This window comes from Lepidochelys kempii, chromosome 4, assembly GCF_965140285.1.
Source record: "Lepidochelys kempii isolate rLepKem1 chromosome 4, rLepKem1.hap1, whole genome shotgun sequence".
NCBI classification, from domain to species: Eukaryota; Metazoa; Chordata; order Testudines; family Cheloniidae; genus Lepidochelys; species Lepidochelys kempii.
In genome coordinates, this window is record NC_136383.1 from 39,404,415 (window position 1) to 39,430,739 (window position 26,325).

Genomic DNA, 26,325 nt, shown 5'->3' on the forward strand with positions numbered 1-26,325 from the left:
CTCCACTGATTTAATGTCGCTTGTACTATGTTTAATATGGAAAACTATTTCTTGGTACCCGCTTTAGAAGTTGGAAAGAAGCATGTGAAGTGATAAGAAGAGAAACTGATTTAACTTCAGACTTGAATGTGTTAAATTACATAAAATAAACAAGAAATTCCTCAAATTATCTCAACTGTGGCAGCAGCCACTAAAGGGGCTGTGAGGATGGAAAAAATGTCAAGTGTGCTGAAGAAAAAAAAAAAAGGTTCATAAAGACAGCCTCCATGAAGGAGACTATATCCTGCTCCAATAGGGGTCTGAATGCTATAATGTATTATTAATTTATTTGTATTAGCATAGTGCCTAGGAGCCCTAGTCATCGACCATGGCCCCATTGTGCTAGATGCTGTACAAACACAGTACAGAAAGAACTTACAATCTAAGTAATATAGTTTTAGTTTTTCTATTCCTAGCAGCTATGATCTTCAACTGAGTAGTACAGGCCAATTTCTTTGCCAAGCACAAGGCTCAGATGGGGTGGGGAGTGACAGACGTTCTTTAGTACCAGCTAACGCATAATCAATGTTTATAGTAGCAAGCAAATATTTGTATAACTCTGTGGAGAAAGGAGGCTTTCCAAGGATCTCAGGATGTTTGGACTATATTGTGCAACAGATGGGTTAATTCATTTAGCTATTACAGATGTAGTAGCCTCTCTCTTGTACCTTCCCACAGTTGCAGGCTGTGTGCTGACCTGAATGCAAGAACTGTGTGAGACTCGTACTAAGCTTACCTAACCAAAATGGGCAGCAAAGGGTGGGCTCATGATCACAGGGAGAAATACACATTGTATCCTCATAGGTACTGTCTTCACTAGAAAATTGTCATGTTAAAACATAGCCTTGGAGAGTTGTGTTAATTAACACAACATTAAACATGATTTAGCAGACAGTGTACACATGTGTTTAACATCATGTCAGCTGGTTGTGGTTAAGCATATTGTTCCAGTAAGGTTTGCCCATGAACAGCAGTTGATATGATGGTTCATGTCTACACAGGCTGCTCAGTCATATGTAACACAACTCCTCCAGGCTGATTTCTAATGAGGTCTAATTTTCTAGCAAAGAAATTCCTAAAAGGTGGAAGCAACTCTCCCAGTGCACCAGAGTACCCTGGTGGCTTTGTGCCTTATTGTTGAAATGTGGTGCCTCCAGGAGCTGTTGGAACAGTGCAGTTCTGCACCTTCCCTGACACCAGGCTCTGTGCACAAAGTGCAATCCAACCCAAAGAGAAACTGAACATATACACATGTTAATTATTTAATTATGCAGCACTCAGAGGGTTCAAATCAGGATTGGGGAGGTGTTGTGCTGAACTCCAGATACACAGGAAGGTATAAACCTGGCCCAGGCAAAATAAAAGTCTTGGGTTAGTCTCAAGGTCATTCACTGAAAGAGAAAATTAATCCCCAAATATCCAACCGAATTTGAAGCCAGACAGTATAGTACAGTGGTTGGCAGTTGGTTAGCCAAATTAACCTCAGAAATGCAGATTATATTAGAAACCTCACAGCAGACAGAGGTCCCCTCCACAGGGCAAAGCTTCAAAGGCTGAGTTTTTGCAAAACCAGCAGCAGTACGTTTGATACTCCTCCCCCTAGAGATTTTGTGGGAAACCCACCTAACTTTGGTTGCTCTATCGGTTTATCTGCGTCTGGCACACAGTTTCAAATAGTCCTCTGAAACTTATAACATTTCCCAAGATTTACATTGGTCCCATCTCCCCCCATAGAAGTTACATACAATCCCACATTAATACATACACTTAGCATTTGTAATACTACGAACTCCAAAGCTACTTAAACTGATGTTTTTTCAAGAATGTTGCAGGAAATTCCTGAATCTGTCACAAAATGATGGAATTTCTAATTAATGAATTAACCAACAGGCTATAGCATATTGGAATCACTTTGAGCAGCAAGAAGATTTCTGCTTATAAATTGAGAGGGAAATAATTAGTTGTATTTTGCTTCATTAACAACAATTCTGACCTAAATTAGCTTTTAGGCTATTGAAATGTAAAGTTTTCAAAGAGTATTTTAAAAAACAGCACAAATTACCACACATGCAAGGTATAAATGCTTAGGGATATCTGTGTGCCTGGGCCAGGACCACTAGGCAAATCTGTGAATATTATATATTCTGAATGTCATGCTGTCTGGAGGAGCTCCCCACTGTGAGTGCCTACTTCAGGGCAGACTATCAGAAAACAGGGCAGACACCCCAAGCTGGTGGTGTGTTCTATAATTGGATTTCATCAACCCAGTAACAAATGTGGGCTCTGGATCTCTGTACCAGTCTTACCATGGAGTCACAGACAGTCCCCTTAGACTCTCCAGTCCCTCTTGCCACCTGGACAAACTGGATTTAGTGACAATGATCACTTATACCAAAAATCATATCACATTTAGGTTGCTCTGAGTCCCAAGAGACCAGTCACTTACCCCAGATCAATGGTACCCTAGATCTTTCCCTAGACCCAAAGACAATGCTGATAGCCAGTTCTATAATAAACTAACTAAAGGCTTATTAGCTAAGAAATAGAGATGAGAGTTACGGAGATGTTAAAACAGGTAAAATATGCACAATCTATAATTCCAAATGGTAGTAAAGATGTAGTAATCTGCCAGCTTCTCAAAAGACTCTCGGGGCTACCCAGAGTTACTCTGGGGATCTCCATCTTCTTGTTCAGTTATTCTGCCCTGTTAGAATCCAAACAGTCCAGAGAAGCAGGATTGTTCCTTGAGTCCATACTTCTAGCTTCTGACAGAAGAAAAGCTGACAGGACGACTACCCACGTGGCTTTACCTTTGATGATGGAGAGAGAGGAATGCATGTTGAGTCTTTCACCTCCAATCATCACACACAACGGCCACTTTCTCTGAAATTAGCACTTTTCTGTTAAAGTGCTTCATTTGCGTTCCACAAGGCTTCTTCCTCATTTGATGAGGTATTTAGTTATAGGGGTACATACATGATTGCTACTACCTTCTAATGCAGGGGTGGGCAAGCTTTTTGGCCTAAGGGCCACATTGGGGTTCCGAAACAGTATGGAGGGGAGGTGTAGTGTATTAAATTGCTCCCTGTAGGAATGTGCTAGTTATGGTGTACAGTAACTCCTCACTTAGAGTTGGCCCGGTTAACGTTGTTTCATTGCTGATCAATTAGGGAACATACTCATTTAAAGTTGTGCAATGCTTCCTTATAATGTAGTTTGGCAGCTGCCTGCTTTGTCCACTGCTTGCAGGAAGAGCAGCCTGTTGGAGCTAGCTGGTGGGGGCTTGGAACCAGGGTGGACCAGCAGCCCCCTATCAGCTCCCCGCTCCCCTAAGTTCTCTGTGCAGCAGCTGCCCAGCAGGCTATCAATTGCCGGCAGTTCAGCTGTCCCTCCCCCCACTGCCATGTGCTGCTCCTGCCCTCTACCTTGGAGCTGCTCCCCGAGCCTCCTGCTTGCTGAGGGTGGGGGGAGAAGAAGAGGGCTAATGTCAGGGTGTTCCCCTCCCCCTTGCTCTATGGAGATGGGGTAAGCAGGGTGCAGGAGCAAGGGGACACATGACAGGGCTCAGGACGGAGGGAGCTTCCTGGCAGTAGCTGTGGTCTCAGCTGATTAACTTAACAAAGCAGTGTACTTAAGAGTGGGTCAGCATACTTAAAGGGGAAATAGAGACACATGCTGTGTCTGTGTGTCTGCCATGTTGTCTCCCCTTCCTCCATTCCTGCTGCCTTGTAGAGTGTGAGGCTACATTAACAATGAGTTAATCTCTTGAGGCTCAGCCAAATGCTAGTTCATCATTTAGCAGCATGGCATTCCCTGGGAAATATCCCACCCTCTGACTTCACCACCTCAACCAAGCTTCACAATCATCATTCCTGTGTATAGTATTAAATTGTTTGTTTAAAACTTATACTCTGTGGGTGGCAAAAAAAAATTTCCGTGGAACCTAACCCCCCCTTATTTACATTAATTCTTATGGGGAAATTGGATTCGCTTAACATTGTTTCGCTTTAAGTCACATTTTTCAGGAACATAACTACAACGTGAAGTGAGGAGTTACTGTACTACTTATGGCTGCCAGTCCTGGTGCTCTGAGTGGCATAGTAAGGGGGTGGGGAGCAGGGGGGGTTGGATAAGGGGCAGGGGGTGCTGGGGGGCAGTCAGGGGAAAGGGAGTGGTTGGATGGGGCAGAGGTTCAGGGGGAGGGTGGGCGGGCGATCAGGGGATGGGGAACGGGGGCGTTGGATAGGTGTGGGAGTCCTGGGTGGCCTGTCAGGGGGCGGGGGTGTGGATCGGGGTCAGGGCAGTCAAGGGACAGGGAGCAGGAGGGTTGGATGGGGGTGGGATCCTGGGGGGTGCGGTTAGGGGCGGGGAGTCCCAGGAGGGGGCGGTCAGGGGACAAGGAGAAGGGGGTTGGATGAGTCGGGGGCTTTGAAAGGGGACAGTGAGGGGACAGGAAGTGGGAAGGGGCTGATGTGGCTGGGGGCCAGGCTCTTTGGAGAGGCACATCCCTCCCTACCTGGGTGTAGTGTATTAAAATCGCTCCCCGTAGGAATGTTCTACCGACAGTGTACTACTTACAGATGCCAGTCCTGGTGCTCCGTAAGTAGCACATTCCTACGGGGAGCAATTTAACACAGGCTCTCGCAGCCACATTGCCCGGCAGGAGCTTGCAGCCCTGCCGCCCAGAGCACTGGCAGCATGGCGAGCTGCGGCGGAGGGGCTGGGGGGCTAGCCTCCCCAGCCGGGAGCTCAAGGGTCAGGTAGGACAGTCCCGTGGGCCGGATGTGGCCCGCCGGCAGTTGTTTGCCCACCGCTGTTCTAACGGGATATAGATAAGTGAAAACAGTGCAAGTGACATCCCATTACTTTTCACGAAGTTTAAACACCAAATACACTCTTATACCTTAACAATCACTTTTATCTATATATACACGCTAATACAAATGAATTGGGCTGGGGCTTTGGCACGAGCTGGTCTGCCAGTGTTACACTGAGTAATTCAAGCAAATAATTCTAAAATAGAGCAAATCTCTAAATACTAAGGGCTAGATCTGGAAACACTTCTGGCTGAGCATAGCACTCCCTATAGAGTAGACAAGGCCAGTCACTTCAGTGGAACTACAGCAGCTGGTATTTCAGGGATAGGGCACTAAAGTGTTTCCTGCTGGAGAATTTTGTTGGCTAAATGTAGAACATGGAATATGTTTCGGTCCTGAATTGTCATACACCTTATAGACAGACTTGCTGCGCTTATTCTTACACTGAACAATTTATTATGCACGTGGGGGATTGTGTGCACACAGGTGCTGTTAGCTTGAAAGCCAAGGACCCCATATTGCAGTCTCCAGTGAGGCACAGCATGCATTCATTTAAGTGAATAGGAGTTTTGTTTGAGGGAAGACTTCAGAATAAAGCCCGTCTCCCCATTATCACAAAATAGATTGGTTGTAGTATCTTCAGCTGTAAAGGTTGGGGAAACATTAACATAGTAGACAGTGACCAGAGTTTGAAATAAATGCCTTGCAGGAGTGTTTCCACTAAGCATGTACAATGATTTCAGAGATTGTTGTACATGAGGCCTTGCTGAGATCTGTATACGAGAGAGACAAGGTGGGTGAAGTAATACATTTTACAGGATCTTTTATGGGTGGAGAGGACAAGCTTTCGAGCTGCCCACAGCATAGGCTGAGGAAGAGTTCTGTGAAGCAGAAAAGCTTGTCCTCTCCACCAGCAGAAGTTGGTCCAATAATAAATATCACCTCTCCATTCCTCTCTCTCATATCCTAGGACCAACATGGCTACAACAACGAGAGAGATCTGTATATGCACTTGTCAGCTACAACAAAAAATCATTAGCCTTTCATTTCCTAGACAAAAGAAAATCACACCCAACTGCAGCTGTTTTCAAAGGGGGGTTTCTGTACTATAAAAAGTGTTAGTTGTTTTGCCAGGTGATGCTAGTTCCGCTAGAGTCCAACAATACTGCAGAAATATTCTATAACATTCACAACAGCTGAGCAATTTGCTTGTGTCATAATAGAAAAACTAAGGCATACTAAAGGAAGGATTGCTACAACTACTACATATCAAAACTGTGTTGAAAATGGAAAGGGCCTTTTAGCTTAGTTCATGGAGTTGCTACCAAATGATTCCAATATACAGTCTTTCCTAGGCTGTTCTGTGCAGTGAAGAATTGACAGGATTTTCTGGGTTGCAGCATGTTATAGTCCTCCAAAAATTCCTGCTGTGATATAGTAAAAGAGATATATGTTGCAAGTCCTGTTATACAGGCTGCAAAGTGCAATAGATTTGACTAAAAGTCTCTCTGGGTAGCAGTGAAATATCATGGGGCGAACATCTCCAAAGGGTCTTTAGGGATACGGTGCTCATTATATGATAAACCAGTACTCAGAGGTGGGGAAAGGCTCTTCTCAAATTTCCATTAATATTAGCGATGGGAACTCTGGAGATCTGGGTTCTATCCCCAGTTCTACCAAACATTCCCTGTGTGATGAGAAAGATCTCACTTAATTTCTCAGGGCATCAGTTTCCTCATCTATAAAATGAAGAAGTTTACCTCACCAGGCAGCTGTTAGCCTAAATAAATGAAGGCTTGCTGTGTGTGTGTTTGCTGGGAGGGCAATGTGAGAGCCTGAGCGAGTGTCTGATTGGCTGGTAGCCTGCAGGGGGCGGGCACTGGGGCGGTCTGTTTGTTTGTTTCAGGGGAGCCTGGCTGTTTAAAAATAGCCAGAGCTTTGCAAACCAGCTGAGCGGCGGCGAACCAGCAGAGCAGCGGGGGACAGCAGAGCAGCACACAGCAGGAGTTTGCCTGGGAGTTCGCCTGGAGTGAGCCCAGTGAGGCTTACATCTTGCCAACTTCTCTGAGGAAGCTCATAGTAAGAAGGTGGTATGGAAGGGGGGGTGGTCAGCTATTGTGACCAGCACTGGATGTGCCATGTTTGTCTTTCTTCCACAGGACAGAAGCAACTTTGTGTGTACAAAGTGCAAGCTGGTCTCCATACTGGAAGAGAAGATTGAAGGTCTGGAGCAACAGATAACAACCGTGCGTTGCATACGGGAAACGGAGGATTTTCTGGACAAAAGTCAGGATGTGCTTCTACGGGCACAAAGCTCTAAAGATTTAGAGCAGGTTGCACAGCGGAGCCAAGAGGCCAGTGAAGAAGCTTGGCAACATGTGACCTCCAGAAGAAGGGGGAATGTCCGGGTTCCAGTAACGCAGACACAGGTAACTAACCGCTTTCATGTTCTCTCCACAGGTACCATTGCGGAGAGTGGACCAGATGATATGTCTGGCGGGAGAAAGCAGAAGGAGACTCTGCTGGTTGGAAGGCATGAGATGTGCTGTCCTGAGAGGGGGGGTTCCACGACCACCACTCCCAAGAGAAGGAGGCGGGTGGTGGTGGTCGGGGACTCTCTACTCTGGGGGACTGAGTCATCTGCCGCCCTGACCGGGAAAACCGAGAAGTCTGCTGCTTGCCGGGGGCTAAGATTCGCGATGTGACGGAGAATCTGCCGAGACTCATCAAACCCTCGGATCGCTACCCCTTCCTGCTTCTCCACATGGGCACCAATGATACTGCCAAGAATGACCTTGAGCGGATCACTGTGGACTACGTGGCTCTGGGAAGAAGGATAAAGGAGTTTGAGGCGCAAGTGGTGTTCTCGTCCATCCTCCCCGTGGAAGGAAAAGGCCTGGGTAGGGACCGTCGAATAGTGGAAGTCAACAAATGGCTACACAGGTGGTGTCGGAGAGAAGGCTTTGGATTCTTTGACCATGGGATGGTGTTCCATGAAGGAGGAGTGCTGGGCAGAGACGGGCTCCACCTTACGAAGAGAGGGAAGAGCATCTTTGCGAGCAGGCTGGCTAACCTAGTGAGGAGGGCTTTAAACTAGGTTCACCGGGGGAAGGAGACCAAAGCCCTGAGGTAAGTGGGAAAGTGGGATACCGGGAGGAAGCACAGGCAGGAATGTCTGTGAGGGGAGGGCTCCTGCCTCATACTAAGAATGAGGGGCGATCAGCAGGTTATCTCAAGTGGTTATATACGAATGCACAAAGCCTTGGAAACAAGCAGGGAGAACTGGAGGTCCTGGTGATGTCAAGGAATTATGACGTGATTGGAATAACAGAGACTTGGTGGGATAACTCACATGACTGGAGTACTGTCATGGATGGTTATAAACTGTTCAGGAAGGACAGGCAGGGCAGAAAAGGTGGGGGAGTAGCACTGTATGTAAGGAAGCAGTATGACTGCTCAGAGCTCCGGTACGAAACTGCAGAAAAACCTGAGTGTCTCTGGATTAAGTTTAGAAGTGTGAGCAACAAGAGTGATGTAGTGGTGGGAGTCTGCTATAGACCACCGGACCAGGGGGATGAGGTGGATGAGGCTTTCTTTCGGTAGCTCGCGGAAGCTACTAGATCGCATGCCCTGGTTCTCATGGGTGACTTTAATTTTCCTGATATCTGCTGGGAGAGCAATACAGCAGTGCATAGACAATCCACACGATCCATCGTCTACAGCCAAGCTCTGCGATACAACCGCATTTGCTCCAACCCCTCAGACAGAGACAAACACCTACAAGATCTCTGTCAAGCTTTCTTACAACTACAATACCCACCTGCAGAAGTAAAGAAACAGATTGATAGAGCCAGAAGAGTTCCCAGAAGTTACCTACTACAGGACAGGCCTAACAAAGAAAATAACAGAACGCCACTAGCCGTCACCTTCAGCCCCCAACTAAAACCCCTCCAACGCATTATTAAGGATCTACAACCTATCCTAAAGGATGACCCAACACTCTCACAAGTCTTGGGAGACAGGCCAGTCCTTGCCTACAGACAGCCCCGCAACCTGAAGCAAATACTCACCAACAACCACATACACAACAGAACCACTAACCCAGGAACTTATCCTTGCAACAAAGCCCGTTGCCAATTGTGCCCACATATCTATTCAGGGGACACCATCACAGGGCCTAATAACATCAGCCACACTATCAGAGGCTCGTTCACCTGCACATCCACCAATGTGATCTATGCCATCATGTGCCAGCAATGCCCCTCTGCCATGTACATTGGTCAAACTGGACAGTCTCTACGTAAAAGAATAAATGGACACAAATCAGATGTCAAGAATTATAACATTCATAAACCAGTCGGAGAACACTTCAATCTCTCTGGTCACGCAATCACAGACATGAAGGTCGCTATCTTAAAACAAAAAAACTTCAAATCCAGACTCCAGCGAGAAACTGCTGAATTGGAATTCATTTGCAAATTGGATACTATTAATTTAGGCTTAAATAGAGACTGGGAGTGGCTAAGTCATTATGCAAGGTAGCCTGTTTCCTCTTGTTTTTTCCTACCCCCCCCCCCCGATGCTCTGGTTTAACTTGGATTTAAACCTGGAGAATGGTCAGTTTAGATGAACTATTACCAGCAGGAGAGTGAGTTTGTGTGTGTATGGGGGCGGGGGGGATGTGAGAAAACCTTGATCTATGCAGGAAATAGCCCGACTTGATTATGTTAAGAGTTGTCACTTTGGATGGGCTAGCACCAGCAGGAGAGTGAATTTGTGTGGGGGGGTGGAGGGTGAGAAAACCTGGATTTGTGCTGGAAATGGCCCACCTGTTGATCACTTTAGATAAGCTATTACCAGCAGGACAGTGGGGTGGGAGGAGGTATTGTTTCATGATTTCTGTGTGTATATAAAGTCTGCTGCAGTTTCCACGGTAAACATCTGATGAAGTGAGCTGTAGCTCACGAAAGCTCATGCTCAAATAAATTGGTTAGTCTCTAAGGTGCCACAAGTACTCCTTTTCTTTTTACAATCCAGGAAGTTTTTGGAAGGCATAGGGGACAATTTCCTGGTGCAAGTGCTAGAGGAGCCAACTAGGGGGGGAGCTTTTCTTGACCTGCTGCTCACAAACCGGGAAGAATTAGTAGGGGAAGCAAAAGTGGATGGGAATCTGGGAGGCAGTGACCATGAGTTGGTTGAGTTCAGGATCCTGACGCAGGGAAGAAAGGTAAGCAGCAGGATACGGACCCTGGACTTCAGGAAAGCAGACTTCGACTCCGTCAGGGAACGGATGGGTAGGATCCCCTGGGGGACTAACATGAAGGGGAAAGGAGTCCAGGAGAGCTGGCTGTATTTCAAGGAATCCCTGTTGAGGTTACAGGGACAAACCATCCCGATGTGTCGAAAGAATAGTAAATATGGTAGGCGACCAGCTTGGCTTAACGGTGAAATCCTAGCAGATCTTAAGCATAAAAAAGAAGCTTACAAGAAGTGGAAGGTTGGACATATGACCAGGAAAGAGTATAAAAATATTCCTCGGGCATGTAGGAATGAAATCAGGAGGGCCAAATCGCACCTGGAGCTGCAGCTAGCGAGAGATGTTAAGAGTAACAAGAAGGGTTTCTTCAGGTATGTTGGCAACAAGAAGAAAGCCAAGGAAAGTGTGGGCCCCTTAATGAATGAGGGAGGCAACCTAGCGACAGAGGATGTGGAAAAAGCTAATGTACTCAATGCTTTTTTTGCCTCTGTCTTCACGAACAAGGTCAGCTCCCAGACTGCTGCGCTGGGCATCACAACATGGGGAATAGATGGCCAGCCCTCTGTGGAGAAAGAGGTGGTTAGGGACTATTTAGAAAAGCTGGACGTGCACAAGTCCATGGGGCTGGACGAGTTGCATCCAAGAGTGCTAAAGGAACTGGCGGCTGTGATTGCAGAGCCATTGGCCATTATCTTTGAAAACTCGTGGCGAACGGGGGAAGTCCCAGATGACTGGAAAAAGGCTAATGTAGTGCCAATCTTTAAAAAAGGGAAGAAGGAGGATCCTGGGAACTACAGGCCAGTGAGCCTCACTTCAGTCCCCGGAAAAATCATGGAGCAGGTCCTCAAAGAATCAATCCTGAAGCACTTACATGAGAGGAAAGTGATCAGGAACAGTCAGCATGGATTCACCAAGGGAAGGTCATGCCTGACTAATCTAATCGCCTTCTATGATGAGATTACTGGTTCTGTGGATGAAGGGAAAGCAGTGGATGTATTGTATCTTGACTTTAGCAAAACTTTTGACACGGTTTCCCACAGTATTCTTGTCAGCAAGTTAAAGAAGTATGGGCTGGATGAATGCACTATAAGGTGGGTAGAAAGTTGGCTAGATTGTCGGGCTCAACGGGTAGTGATCAATGGCTCCATGTCTAGTTGGCAGCCAGTGTCAAGTGGAGTGCCCCAGGGGTCGGTCCTGGGGCCGGTTTTGTTCAATATCTTCATAAATGATCTGGAGGATGGTGTGGATTGCACTCTCAGCAAATTTGCGGATGATACTAAACTAGGAGGAGTGGTAGATACGCTGGAGGGCAGGGATAGGATACAGAGGGACCTAGACAAATTGGAGGATTGGGCCAAAAGAAATTTGATGAGGTTCAATAAGGATAAGTGCAGAGTTCCTGCACTTAGGACGGAAGAACCCAATGCACAGCTACAGACTAGGGACCGAATGGCTAGACAGCAGTTCTGCAGAAAAGGACCTAGGGGTGACAGTGGACGAGAAGCTGGATATGAGTCAGCAGTGTGCCCTTGTTGCCAAGAAGGCCAATGGCATTTTGGGATGTATAAGTAGGGGCATAGCGAGCAGATCGAGGGACGTGATCGTCCCCCTCTATTCGACATTGGTGAGGCCTCATCTGGAGTACTGTGTCCAGTTTTGGGCCCCACACTACAAGAAGGATATGGATAAATTGGAGAGAGTCCAGCGAAGGGCAACAAAAATGATTAGGGGTCTGGAACACACGACTTATGAGGAGAGGCTGAGGGAACTGGGATTGTTTAGTCTGCAGAAGAGAAGAATGAGGGGGGATTTGATAGCTGCTTTCAACTACCTGAGAGGTAGTTCCAGAGAGGATGGTTCTAGACTATTCTCAGTGGTGGAAGAGGACAGGACAAGGAGTAATGGTCTCAAGTTGCAGTGGGGGAGGTTTAGGTTGGATATTAGGAAAAACTTTTTCACTAGGAGCGTGGTGAAACACTGGAATGCGTTGCCTAGGGAGCTGGTGGAATCTCCTTCCTTAGAAGTTTTTAAGGTCAGGCTTGACAAAGCCTTGGCTGGGATGATTTAATTGGGGATGGGTCCTGCTTTTGAGCAGGGGGTTGGACTAGATGAGCTCCTGAGGTCCCTTCCAACCCTGATATTCTATGATTCTATGATTCTTACAAAGTGCTTTGAGAGCCTCAAATGAAAAGTACTATGCAAGTGCAAAGAAATTATCTCAGTAGTATATAGAAAAGGTTAGAAAAGCCACTGCATTACTGGCAGGATCCAAAAGGCTCTGTTTACCGTAACAGACAGACAGCTGATGAAATTATTTCTGTGCCACATGTACTAACACTGGAAGTCTAATGAAGCCCAGGTTAAGTATGTCAGCGAATAATAGGACGGGTTTTGTTACTTTGATTATTGTTTTAAGGCTTTGGAAATTAGAGAAATCGGTTTGGATCCCAGGAGTGACTACTTCCCATAAGTGATTCATAACTTTTAAACACTGTCCATTGCAGAGAGATGTTACTGGTAGATACTTGACCTCTCTTGAGACTCAGTATTGTAAAAGAATGTTAATGGAAACAAAAAGTGTGATTCACGCTAACATTACAACATTTGACGCTGGACTTAGAGCTGGTCTACACTACAAACACGGCATCGGTACAGCTGCACCAATGCAGCTGAGCTGCAGCACGTCAACACTTGGATGAAGATGCTCTAAGCTGACAGGAAAGCTCTCTCCCGTTGGCTTAGTTACACCACCTCTGTGAGAGGCAGGATCTATGTCAGTGGGAGAAGCTCTCCTGCCGACATAGCACTGTCAACATGGGGGAGGCTAAGGTCAGTCTAACTAGGTTGCTCAGGGGTGTGGATTTTTCACATCTCTAGGCGACATAGTTATACCAAAGTAAGTGTGTCGTGTAGACCTGGCCTCAGTCTCATTGGGAAAATATTCATGTTTGTCACCAGAGGAGATGGAGGCATCTCCTTCACATGCTGTAACTTTTCATTATGGGCCTATCCACGTACAGAGTGAAATGTTCCATTGCAGGGCCTTTGTGAGCATAATTTTATGAATCCAGTTCAAGCTTTCTGCCCAAACAGTTAAGAATTTGGGCCAGATTCTGGCCCTGGCTTTAGCCCCTATATGTTGATTTCAAATCTAGGCCTTTAGCTATAGTCTATGGAACTGAAAAGAGAAATGAAAAACTATTTTTAATACTCTAGAATGAGTTTCCTCTTGACAGAGTAGGAGTTTAAGACAAGTGTGTGATTATTAATTAGGTCAAGAGCACTTAAGAACTAACAGTCTGCAACTCAAAGTGGGTTAGCTTGGAAATAAATATAGCTTAAAATATGCTCAATATGTATATGATAGACGATACTAAAAAGAATGTTCAAGAAACATGATGGGACACCATGCTAACCTAGCAGCAAGAGATTGCAGGAGGCCAGAATTTGATTTCTGGACAGAGCTTAATGCACCCAAGGGAAAATAGCAGTTACCCCCCTCAAGACTAGTGAGGCAGCATGATCCATTATACAGGGTACAGGACAAGGAGTCCGAAAATTGGGTTCTAGTTCTGGCTGTGTTCTTGACTCACCTTTTGTCTTTGGATAAGCCACACTATCCTCTGTGCTTCAGTTCCCCTCTCTGTAAAAATGAGACCAGGATAGCTTTGTAAAGTGCTTTGAAATATAAAGATTTTAAGTGCTCCATTATTTATTAGGGAAGCAGTACAGCATGCTCCAGGCCAGACGGGGAGAGTCTGTGACTTATTTCACTCAAAAGCAGCCTCTCTGGCCAACTAAAGAATTCTAAGAGTTTTCAGAGGACACATGCACAGGGTATTTGTGAAGTGTTTGAGCACTTTGTAAAAGGTAGAAAATGAATGGCAACTCCAAAAGCTCACAACACAATTTAAATGCCATCTATGCTTGGCTTTGTGAATCTACAAGTTGGACAAAATACAAGACAATTAAAATATTTGCTTACCTTCTTCCTGAAGCTAATTAGAGTGTCATAACCCTTTCTAGGACACACAGACTGCTTCTAGACAGGGAACTGGTTATTGAAGTGGCAGAGTACAGATTTGCAGACTAACCACACAAGACGAAGCAGGCAACACTCATCCATCTCCGTAACCAGAGACGATGTTAGAATTAATGAGCCCAGACTTTCTCCATGGGCAGTCACCCCCTCCCGCTGCGTCAGCACAGACAGACACCCACAGAGCAGGTGTCAGTAAGAGAGCGGGAATGGGCAACACATCGATAATAATAACCATTTATAAAATGTTTCCTCCCCATCCTGATGCTAACAACACTCTTTAAACAATTTAAGAGCAATTGCAGGCCTGGTCTACACTAGGAGGATACGTTGGTTTAACTACATCGTTTAGCAGTATGAAGAATCCGCAACCCCTGAGCTATGTAGTTAAGCTGACTTAAGTCCTTGTGTAGACAGCACTAAGCCAACGAAAGAATTCTTCTGAGAACCTAGCTACCGCCTCTCAGGGAGATTGATTAACCGCACCACTGGGAGAGTGTCTCCTGTCAGCATAGGTAGTGTCGACACTGAGGCACTACACAGTGGCACACCTGTAGCGTTTTAAGTGTACATAAGCCCTAAATCACACTGGGCTGAAACCCATGAGGTGCTGAGTAAATCACTATCAAATATAAGTGATGTGAGTGCAAAGAAATGTCACTCTATTGGTAAGTCTCTTAATACCCCTGATGAAAGAACAGCAGAAAAATGAGCATTCATTGCTACTTGCTGTAGATGTATCTCAATTTAAGTATGACAGATCAGAAAGAAGCAAATACAAAGCTACCACAGGGAAAAAAACAACAACTGAATTTAGTGGAACTATGCCAGTTTATACCACCTAAGGATGTGGTCCATATATTTTTATTCTAACAGCCTATAAAAAGAAATTATAAGAGGAATTATGAGGCCTCCATTGGAGTAGGAGTTTAAGGCTCCTTTATCCATCCAAAGTACATATTAGTCCCCCTTTATTGTAGTAGTATCATGTTAATTCTCACCACGCCCCTTTGAAGTAGGGAAGTGCTATTATCCTCCTTTTACAGATGGAGAACTGAGACAAAGAGGCTAAGTGGCTTGCATAAAGTAGCAGGGAACTGAATCCAGATCTCCCAAGTCCCAGGCTAGCACCCTGACCACTAGATCAACCTTTCACCTTGTCTGCTGCTGAAGGGGCCTGAGTGTAACTGGCCTGTGATTTACACCCTGCTTTGCAATCATTAGTTCTCGGAATATGTTAAAATAAGAAGCACTCTTGCCTCTACAATCCTGTTGCATACTCTTCAAGTTCTAGGGCCTGCCCTCACTCACACTGCCTGTGCACTGACTTCAGTGGGGTTACTCCAGGTTTACACCATGGTAAATGAGAGCACACGCAGGCCCATAAGAGTACAAGTGAGCATAGTGGTGCTTAATAATGAGCAAATAAGTTTGGAAGTAATACCAGAGAAACGTTAGCACATTATTTGTAACAATTAGATGTACTTAATCAACTGGTAAATCTCACTAACTTTGAGAAGTCAGCTGTAGTAAGTAGAAAGGACCATCTCTGTTCTGTGAAGCACCTAGCACACTTCTAGGCATTGCTGAAATAAATATACAGAACTAGATTCTGCTACTGTTTCATAGGGCATGCCTGCCCTGTAGCACCCCTGCTGGCTAGGCATAGCTCTACAGGCACTCCCTGCCTCTGTTTCCTTCCTTCAGCATCCCCAGTAAAACAAGTCACAAACAATCTTAATCCTTTCCAGGGTAGGGAAAGGGCAACTAAAAAGTCACAACAAAAAAGGTTCTTCCACTCGTTAGGGGCTTCTCCTCAGCCCACACATCCCCTTTCTGTGCTACCTTTGAGAGTCTTTTTGGCTCTAGGGTAGAACACTCAGGCAGCCCCCAGCTGGTTCCACTGGAGTACCATCCTCAGCCCCTGATGGGCTCTGTTGCCTGCATCCTTCCATGTGCTGGTATAGAGAGGCTGGTTCCCCTATAGTACCCAGCCACCTATAAAACCTGACTGAGGACCTTCCTCAGAAGCCTGCCTACACTCTGTGATGCCACACCCCAGCGTGAGCACTCGCAGACCTTTGTATGAGGCCCAGGTGTCCATTAAGTTGTCACCTGACCCTCTTAGCCCCATGGCCTCCGGCTGGTAAGCAGCTAATTAATAATGACACAGGTGGATCCCACTTCATCTCCTCTTAAAAGAGCCAGTCACTCTTTACACACCGAGTAATATCTTATTCCACAAATCGTCTCTTTGAATTCAAGGGGACTGTGTGAGAAGTAAGGTGCTACTCATCATAAGGGTAGCAGAATCTGGTTCAAAATGAAGATGACTCCAGCAAAGATATCATAAAAACAAACTAAGGTCACCATCCTTCTAAGTGCTGCATGTCACTGAAGACAATGGAAACAAGGTTCTCAGCAGTGGGTCTCAAAGAACACCCTGTATAGTGCACCAGATGCTCTCAGAATCTAAAATGGTTGTGTTGATCAAATTAAATTGCGTGGTTGTACCCCATAATTTTATCTAGTGCGACATTACTGTACCTAGGTTTAGAAAGGTTTCAGAGTTACAGCCCTGTTAGTCTGTATTCGCAAAAAGAAAAGGAGTACTTGTGGCACCTTAGAGACTAACCAATTTATTAGAGCATAAGCTTTCGTGAGCTACAGCTCACTTCCTCAGATGCATACTGTGGCAAGTGTGGAAGATCTTTTTATATACACACAAAGCATGAAAAAATACCTCCTCCCACCCCACTCTCCTGCTGGCAATAGCTTATCTAAAGTGATCACTCTCCTTACAATGTGTATGATAATCAAGTTGGGCCATTTCCAGCACAAATCCAGGTTTTCTCACCCCCCCCCCCACACACAAACCCACTCTCCTGCTGGCAATAGCTTATCCAAAATGACCACTCTCCTCACAATGTGTATGATAATCAAGGTCGGCCATCCCCAGCACAAATCCAGGGTTCAACAAGAACATCTGTGGGGGGGGGGGGGGGTAGGAAAAAACAAGGGGAAATAGGTTACCTTGCATAAAGGTTTCCCCTTGTTTTTTCCTACCCCCCCCCCCACAGATGTTCTTGTTGAACCCTGGATTTGTGCTGGGGATGGCCCACCTTGATTATCATACACATTGTGAGGAGAGTGGTCACTTTGGATAAGCTATTGCCAGCAGGAGAGTGGGTTTGTGTGTGGGGGGGGGGGTGTGAGAAAACCTGGATTTGTGCTGGAAATGGCTCAACTTGATTATCATACATATTGTCAGGAGAGTGATCACTTTAGATAAGCTATTACCAGCAGGAGAGTGGGGTGGGGGGAAGTATTTTTTCATGCTTTGTGTGTATATAAAAAGATCTTCTACACTTTCCACAGTATGCATCCGATGAGGTGAGCTGTAGCGCACGAAAGCTCATGCTCTAATAAATGGGTTCGTCTCTAAGGTGCCACAAGTAGTCCTAGGTTTAGAAAGATTACACTGCAGGCTGTAGAAAAAATAATGATGGAGGCCGGGTGAATCAGCAACTTTGGACTTTGCATCCGGGCCACAGGAAATGACTGCAAGTTCATTCCACTTGTAGAAAATGCCTAGCTTACTAACTCCTTGATTTTAAGTTACTTGTAAAAGACCATGTTAAATTTGACCTATTTTACTTAGGCTACTAAAGTGCCCAGATCTCAGTATAAATCTGTTTTCTATCATATGTAAATATTCACACCACTGAGCCACTGCATTCAAAGGAAAAACTAGAAAGGTTGAGCACTTGAACCACATCTTAGAGAGGCGGTAGGTTCCTGGAGTTTGGTGACAGCTAGTTTGCATCTGACCACAGGAGGAAGTGAAAAAGCCCAGGAACTCACAGAGATCTTACAGCTACATTTTTCTCTGTCTGCATCAGGCAATATTCTGCACAGCCATTAGGAATAGGAAACACTCCTTCCTGCCTCAGATACAATATGTCCCACACAGTGCCCTATGCAGAATTTATTAGCCCTGTTTGGAATGATGGTGTGCATAGAACAACCATACAGAGAGCTCCTGTACATTATGTAGTGGTTTCTGCACCAGCCAGATTGGTGCAAGTGAATTCCAGTGAGGGTGGACAAAAGAGGCTTATTTGGATCCAGAGGCCAAGAAATCCTTATAACATGTGCACCTGCTGTTCTAGACTCTCAATCAACCCCTGTTTAATCCTTGTTCAGGTTCTCAAAGCCCGTTTTCACAGGCTTTCACAGGCCCGTTTTCACAGGCTTTATGCAAAGAGTAGTGCATTTCATCCTATCTAATGTAGATCGAAATAATGTGAGGAAATCAGATCCTGTCATGTATTGCAATAAATTTATGTTTTATTATTGATATATTCTTCTGAGTTATACATACTTGATTCGTTTTTTCCTTCTTATGTATATATATTATAAAAATAGTGTACGTTGTATAATTTGTTGTTTTTTTTTAAGTTCAGATAACTGAGATAAGGGGCAGGATGAAACGTAACCAACTGAGTGGAGCACAGAAACGTAAACTGGTGAAAGAAACAAAAGAAACAAAAAAGTGAAAGTTTCCAAAATCTTCCAAAGCTGACATCGTTTTTCAAAGCGAATCCATCAGAAGCAACATCTTCTCTCAGTAGCACAGACATCATTCCAAAACCTGTAGGTGTTTCAGAGACTGACGCTTCTTCTATTGGTGAAACAAACACCATTCCAGAACATGTGGATGTGTCAGAGACTGTAACTGATCATGCTGTAAATAATAGGAGAAAAGATCCTGGTATGTGAGTTGATTTCAATACCGCTGATGTAGGTTACTGGATAGATTGTGGACCAAATGGCTGTCAACACCACACTGGGCCATTTGAGAAATCACGTTGGACTTTTACCTATGGAAAACAAGCAAGATATTGTCCACAAAGAATATTTTTCGGCATGAAAGCGAATGGTGAGAAATACGCTCGAGAATGGCTACTGTATTCACAGTACATCAACAGGGTCTGTGTACTGTTTTGTTTGCAAACTTTTTGCATATAAACCTTCAACATCCCGGTTTGTTGCACATGGATTTAGTCACTGGGGAAATACTGTTTTAATTGAACAACATGAAAATAGCACTACTCACAGAGATTCAATGTTGACATATTTAAATCGAAAACAGGGCTTTGGATTGACACAAAAATTGGAAGAACAAATTAAAGGGGAGCGTGAATACTGGCAACATGTCTTGCAGCGTGTTATAGCTGTTATTCAAACATTAGCTGAACGTGGTCTGCCTTTCTGGGGATCAAATGACACATTTGGATCATTGCAGAATGGAAATTTCTTGGGATTGTTGGATCTTGTGGCTCAGTTTGACCCATTTTTAGCAGGCCATATCTCAAAATATGGGAATGCTGGCAAAGGTAACCCATCATACTTATCCAAGACAATATGTGATGAACTCATTAGTCTAATGAGTGACAACATTCGTTCAGCTATTGTGGATGAAATAACTACTGCTGGGTACTTCAGTTTATCTGTCGACTCTACACCTGATCTTTCACATATTGATCAATTGAGTACTAAGATATGTGTCTCCCACAGATGGAAAACCAGTTGAACGATTTATAACATTCCTCAATTTGAAAAGCCACACTGGTGAAGAAATGGCAAATCAAGTACTACAAAGAAGCCCAGTCCTGCAAGTGAATCAGGAAAAACCAAACAAATGATAGCAGTGCAAAAGAAACAGCATTGAATCCTAGAGACAAATTTCACATATCTACTTACTACGCTATAATTGATACACTTGAAGCTCATATGAAGAGGAGAGGTGGAGTGTACAAAGAAGTATCAAGTAGATTTTCTTTTCTAAACGATATGGACTTATCTGACTAACAATATTCACAAGGTTCCCAAAAGCTAGTTGACTCATACCCTGTTGACTTGAACATGAATCTCTGTGGAGAAGTACGGCAGTTCCACTGTTATATGCGTGCAAAGTTTAATGAAACAGGAAAAAGGAAATTCAGTCACATTGATCTTCATGACACAATATTGAAAGACGGAATACAATGTGTATTTTCAAATGTAGAGATCGCACTATGTATTTTTTTAACATTGATGATTACTAACTGCTCCACAGAATGCTCTTTTTCTCAGCTGAAAAGAATAAAAAACCCTCAGAGAACAACAGTGTGTCAGGACAGATTTGATTCACTTTCCCTATTGTGTATGGAAGTGGACATGCTTCATCAAGTCAACTTTGATGAACTTATCCAGAATTTTGCAATCAGAAAATCTAGAAAGAAGCTATTTTAATTTCAGCATACATGTAAGTTTTGTGTCATTTCGAAAAATAAAATTTTATTTCACGGGATAGTATTGTTTTTATTTTGAATTACATATGGGGAGGCACCATAATCTTTTCAGTGCCTAGGGCCTCTAAAGGTCTTAATCCGACCCTGTGTGTATGTGGGGGGAGAGAGAGTTGGTTTTGGGGGTGCTGAGAGTGTGTCAGCATGCTGTCTTGTAAGTTCAGACTGCAACAGACCCTGGTCCCTCCCACCTCTCTCTCACACACTCACAGCAAGCAGCATTCCACAGTAATGGCTGCTTTGTCCCAGAGCAGATAAGCATGCTGGTTGTCAGAAACGGAGCTTTGAAAGGGGATATCTGCATGCCTGCAGCCAAGTTCGAAACAATGACAAGAGTGGCCACTTGGTTTAAGGGGATTATGGGACACTTCCGGACGCTGATCACAGCACAGTAATGCAACACCTCGTTCACACTGATACCCAGGCATTTCAGCCGAGGCGCAGCAAGCATTATGCTTCTCGTGGAGGTGGATTACCAGGAGCGCTCCAGCTGCAGAGTCCAGGCGCTCTAAGTGCCTTGCTAGTGTGGACAGGTTGGGAGTTAGGACACCTGGGGCTGCTTTAATGCACTCTAACTTGCAAGTGTAGCCAAGCCCATAGAGATAAGCATGTGCTTAAGTGGTTTGCCTGTATAACAGGGAAGCTAGCTTTTGAGTAGAATGTGGGCCTGATAAAAGTTCAAGATCTTGGGGTCCTTATCTTCATGGGCTTCATGGCCTGGGGCCGGTCTATCTAAAGACTGACAAAAGCTCCAGGATTAAGACCGTGATTGACAACTATGCATCTCTGGAACAATGGAACTATTCACAATAAGCGTAAAGCTAATCTGCATAAAAGAGAGAACTTTCTCAGGGGCGGGTCCGAGACTGTAGAATGAACTCTCCCCAGGACCTAAGGACCATCACAAACCTCATCGCCTTCTGCTCCAAATGCAAATGTATTTCTTTGACCTTGACTTTTCTTACATAAATACAAAGCAACAGGTTGTCATAAATATAAAGGGAAGGGTAAACACCTTTAAAATCCCTCCTGGCCAGAGGAAAAATCCTTTCACCTGTAAAGGGTTAAGACGCTAGGATAACCTCGCTGGCACCTGACCAAAATGACCAATGAGGAGACAAGATACTTTCAGAAGCTGGGAGGAGGGAGAAAAACAAAGGGTCTGTGTCTGTCTGTGTGATGCTTTTGCCGGAGACAGAACAGGAATAGAGTCTTAGAACTTAGTAAGTAATCTAGCTAGATATGCATTAGATTATGATTTCTTTAAATGGCTGAGAAATTAAGCTGTGCTGAATAGAATGGATATTCTGTCTGTGTGTCTTTTTGTAACTTAAGGTTTTGCCTAGAGGGATTCTCTATGTTTTGAATCTAATTACCCTGTAAGGTAGTTACCATCCTGATTTTACAGAGGTGATTCTTTTTTACTTTTTACTTCTATTAAAATCCTTCTTTTCAGAAACTGAATGCTTTTTCATTGTTCTTAAGATCCAAGGGTTTGGGTCTGTGGTCACCTATGCAAATTGGTGAGGATTTTTACCAAAGCTTCCCCAGGAATTGGGGTGCAAGAGTTGGGAGGATTTGTGGGGGAAAGAGTTTCCAAACAACGCTTTCCTAATAAATAAACCCAGATAAACGTTTGGTGGTGGCAGTGGAAGTCCAAGGGCAAAGGGTAAAATAGTTTGTACCTTGGGGAAGTTTTAACCTAAGCTGGTAAAAGTAAGCTTAGGAGGTTTTCATGCAGGTCCCCACATCTGTACCCCAGAGTTCGGAGTGGGGAAGGAACCTTTACATGGTGGCAGAGCGGTGGGATTAACTTGAAATCATTTTGAGATCAATTTGAGATTTTTTGAACCAGAAAAACAGATTTTAAAAGGAAATTTTTAAAATCCTTTGGGCGGCTAGAAAGCAGGTCTCCAACTGGAAATAGTTGGAAGTTTTTTTTGCTTTGCTTTGGGGCCAGAGCAGAGACAAAAGGGAATTATCTTTTGTGAATTGCAGTTTTCTCTACCTAAAGGCAGAGTAGTTAACCTCCTGCAGGGAAATTCACAAGTCTTCACAGACCTGAAGTTTTTTTTTACCTAAAAGTAACTAGAGGGGTTTTCTGCCTATTTGCCTGGAGACAAAGGTGTTAGGGTTTTGGGGTTTTTTAAAATTTTTTTTATTGTTGTTGTTGGGTTTTTTTGTTTTTTGTTTTTATTTTTCTGTAGGCTGACAATCTCTATCAGAAAATATAGGTATCCTATTACAGCACAGCAAAATTTTACAAGCCAAGTTTTGTTTGTTTTATTTCTAATCCTCAGGTGTAAAGTTAGTTAAAAACAGAGAGGTAAAGATGACAGACACCAAGGCACGACACAAATTGGAGTTAGCCAAACAGGAGGCAGTGAAAGAAGCCGAAAAAGCCTTAGAAGCTGCTCACAGAAGAAAAATGGAGGCAAAGGACAAAGAAAGAGAGGCAGCGAGAGGCAGAACAACATCAAGCGGCTGCTCACAGGAGAGCTATGGAGGCAAAGGAAAAAGATATGGAGGCAAGGGAAAAAGAACTGGAGGCAAGGGCCAAAGAACTGGAGGAGAAGGAAAAAGAGAGGAAGCATGTGGAGGAAGAGAAGGAAAAAGAGAGGAAGCATGAACTGGAGATGGAGAAGGCAAGGGCTCAGCGGACTATACCAACAAACCCTAGCAATCCTTCTCCAGGTACCACTTCCCATCCCAGAAAGTTCCCCACCTACAAGGCAGGCGATGATACCGAGGCCTTCTTAGAAAACTTCGAAAGGGCCTGCCTTGGGTACAGCATCTCTACAGACCAATACATGGTAGAGCTGAGACCGCAGCTCAGTGGACCCTTAGCTGAGGTGGCAGCTGAAATGCCTAAGGACCACATGAATGAGTATGAACTGTTTAAAACCAAGGCAAGAGTCAGAATGGGGCTAACACCCAAGCATTCCTGTCAGTGATTCAGAGCCCTAAGGTGGAAACCAGACGTGTCATTTACCCGACGTGCCTACCACATTGGGAAATATTGGGATGCCTGGATATCAGGAGCAAGTGTTGAATCTCCAGAAAATTTGCCCTTCCTAATGCAAATGGAACAGTTCTTAGAGGAAGGAAATAGAGGAAATAGAAAGATACATCCTAGATGGGAAACCCAAAACTGTAATCGAGGTGGGGGAGATTGGAGCCAAATGGATGGAGATGGCAGAGAAGAAAAAAACTGGTCACAGTTGGAGCGGATACCAGAAGGGACAATCTCAGACCACATCCTATTACCGGGGGCCACCCAAGGCCCCACCTACCCCCCAAGGAACCCTCCAGCCACCTTATCGTCCCGCCACACTGTTCTCCAGCAACCCACCTCACCCCAGTGATCCGTCAGCTGGACGATGTTTTAAATGCAACGAGCTGGGGCATGTAAAGGCCAACTGCCCCAAGAACCCCAACAGATTACAGTTCATTGCACCGGAATCACACCAGAGGTCTTCAGGCCCCGATACCTCCCAGATACCCTTTGAGCGGAGGGCAACTGTGAGTGTGGGCGGGAAGAAGGTCACCGCATGGAGGGACACCGGAGCACAAGTGTCAGCTATCCATGCTTCCTTAGTGTACCCCAATTTAATCAACCCAGAGATCCAACTGATGATTCAACCCTTCAAGTCCAACTCTTTCAATCTGCCTACAGCCAAGTTGCCTGTCCAGTACCAGGGCTGGTCAGAAACGTGGACTTTTGCAGTCTATGATGATTATCCCATCCCCATGCTGTTGGGGGAAGACTTGGCCAATCATGTGAAGTCAGCCAAGAGGGTGGGAATGATCAAAAGCATACCCACTCTCCATTCTCATTGGTGCACTTTCAGCTAGGGAAGTTATATATGGGCTAACAGGCTTTCTGGATCAGAAAAAAATGTGAAATGCAATGTTCTCAGCTGGATTTCAAAATTGCTAACCCCAAGCATTCAACAATCATCTGTCAGGCCCCCCCCAAAAAAGATAGGCTTAAAAATCATGAGATTTTAAAAAAGAGTAAATGTTGGGTTCTTTTTAGTTGCTTCCTGGTATTGGAGCCTGTAAGGGCTATATTTTCAAGCTTTTCTCTGATGTCACAGGAGCTAGACAATTTTTTTTTTAATGAAAGCTGAGATTTTCGCATAACCATGTGACTCCAGGAGCTGGGGCTTAAAACCCTCCCACAGTAATCAGGAGACTGGCAATAAAATCACAAGCATTGGCTGAGGGTGCCATTCATACCCATGTAGAGTCCAAGCACAAGGTCTACACCACTAAAGTCCCATTTAAAACTTAGCCCTGGTCTACACTACGAGGTTAGGTCGAATTTAGCCACATTAGGTCGATTTTATAAGCAATGCGGCTACACAACCAACCCCGTTCCACTGACCTAAAGGGCACTTAAAATCAACTGCTGTTCTCCTCCCCGACGAGGGGCGTAGCGCTAGAATCAACCTTCCTTGGTCCAATTTGGGGTAGTGCAGATGCATGTTGTGCGATTCGACGGTATTTGCCTCCTGGAGCTATCCCGGAGTGCTCCAGTGTTACCGCTCTGGACAGCACTTTCAACTCCTGGCACTATCCAGGTACACAGGAAAAGCCCCAGGAACTTCTGAATTTTATTTCCTGTTTGGTCAGCGTGGCAAGCTCAGCAGCACAGGTGACCATGCAGTCCCAGAATTGCAAATGAGCTCCGGCATGGACCAAACGGGAGACACTGGATCTGATTGCTGTATGGGGAGAAGAATCTGTGCAGGCAGAACTATGATCAAAAAGAAAAAATGCTAATATATAGGCCAAAATCGCACAGGGCATGGTGGAGAGAGGCTACACCAGGGACACACAGCAGTGCCGCGTGAAAGTTAAGGAGCTCAGGCAAACCCACCAAAAGACAAAGGAGGCAAATGGTTGCTCTGGGTCAGAGTCCCATACATGCCACTTCTATGATCAGCTGCATGCCATTCGGCGGGGGTGGGTGGGCGGGGCTACCACTACCCCACCACTGTCCATGGACACTTAAAAGGGAGGAGTCTCACGCAACAGGGAGGAGGATTTTGTGGATGAGGAAGAGAAGGAGGAGGAGAATGTACAGCAGGCAAGTGGTGAATCCGTTCTCCCCGGCAGCCAGGACCTTTTCATCACCCTGGAGCCAATACCCTCCCAAGGCGGGTTCCCGGACCCTGAAGGCTGAGAAGGCAGCTCTGGTGAGTGCACATTTGTAACTACACTACAGGGGTTAAAAGCAATTGTGTTTAATGTTTGATTTGCTCTGAAGAGTTGGGATGCATTCACGGCCAGTACAGCTATTGGAAAAGTCTGTTAATATGTCTGGAGATGGAGCGGGAATCCTCCATGGACATCTCCATGAAGTTCTCCTGGTGGTACTCTGAAAGCCTTTGCGGAAGATTTCTGGGGAGGGCTGCCTTATTTCGTCCTCCATGGTAGGACACTTCCCACGCCAAGCCAGTAGCAAGTAGTCTGGAATCATTGCAGCACAAAGCATGGCATCAATGGTCTTGGGTTTTGGTCGCACTCATGCAACATTCAGTCTTTATCTTTCTGTGTCAGCCTCAGGAGAGTGATATCGTTCATGGTCACCTGGTTGAAATAGGGGAATTTTTGTAAGGGAACAGTAAAAGGACCCTGCTCATGCTGGGCTGTTTGCGCTTGGCTAAAAGGGATCATCCTGGAGAATAGCCACGCAGTGGAGGAGAGGTATATGCACATCCAACCCAAAACCGCAGCCCCTCCTTTTAAACGGCAAACCCAACCGGCTTTGCTTGCTATGGAAAAGGAGGAGGATGCAGTTTGAAACCATTC

The 26,325-nt window shown here is 45.0% G+C and overlaps 1 long non-coding RNA gene across 1 annotated transcript; it reads left to right on the top strand.

The window, feature by feature from the left end:
* The first annotated feature begins 6,832 nt into the window (after window positions 1–6,832).
* On the top strand, window positions 6,833–20,425 carry LOC144930461 (uncharacterized). Its single transcript, XR_013635638.1, has 3 exons — window positions 6,833–6,935; window positions 7,016–7,285; window positions 18,614–20,425. It is a non-coding gene; the product is annotated as an uncharacterized LOC144930461 (long non-coding RNA).
* The last annotated feature ends 5,900 nt before the right edge of the window (window positions 20,426–26,325 follow it).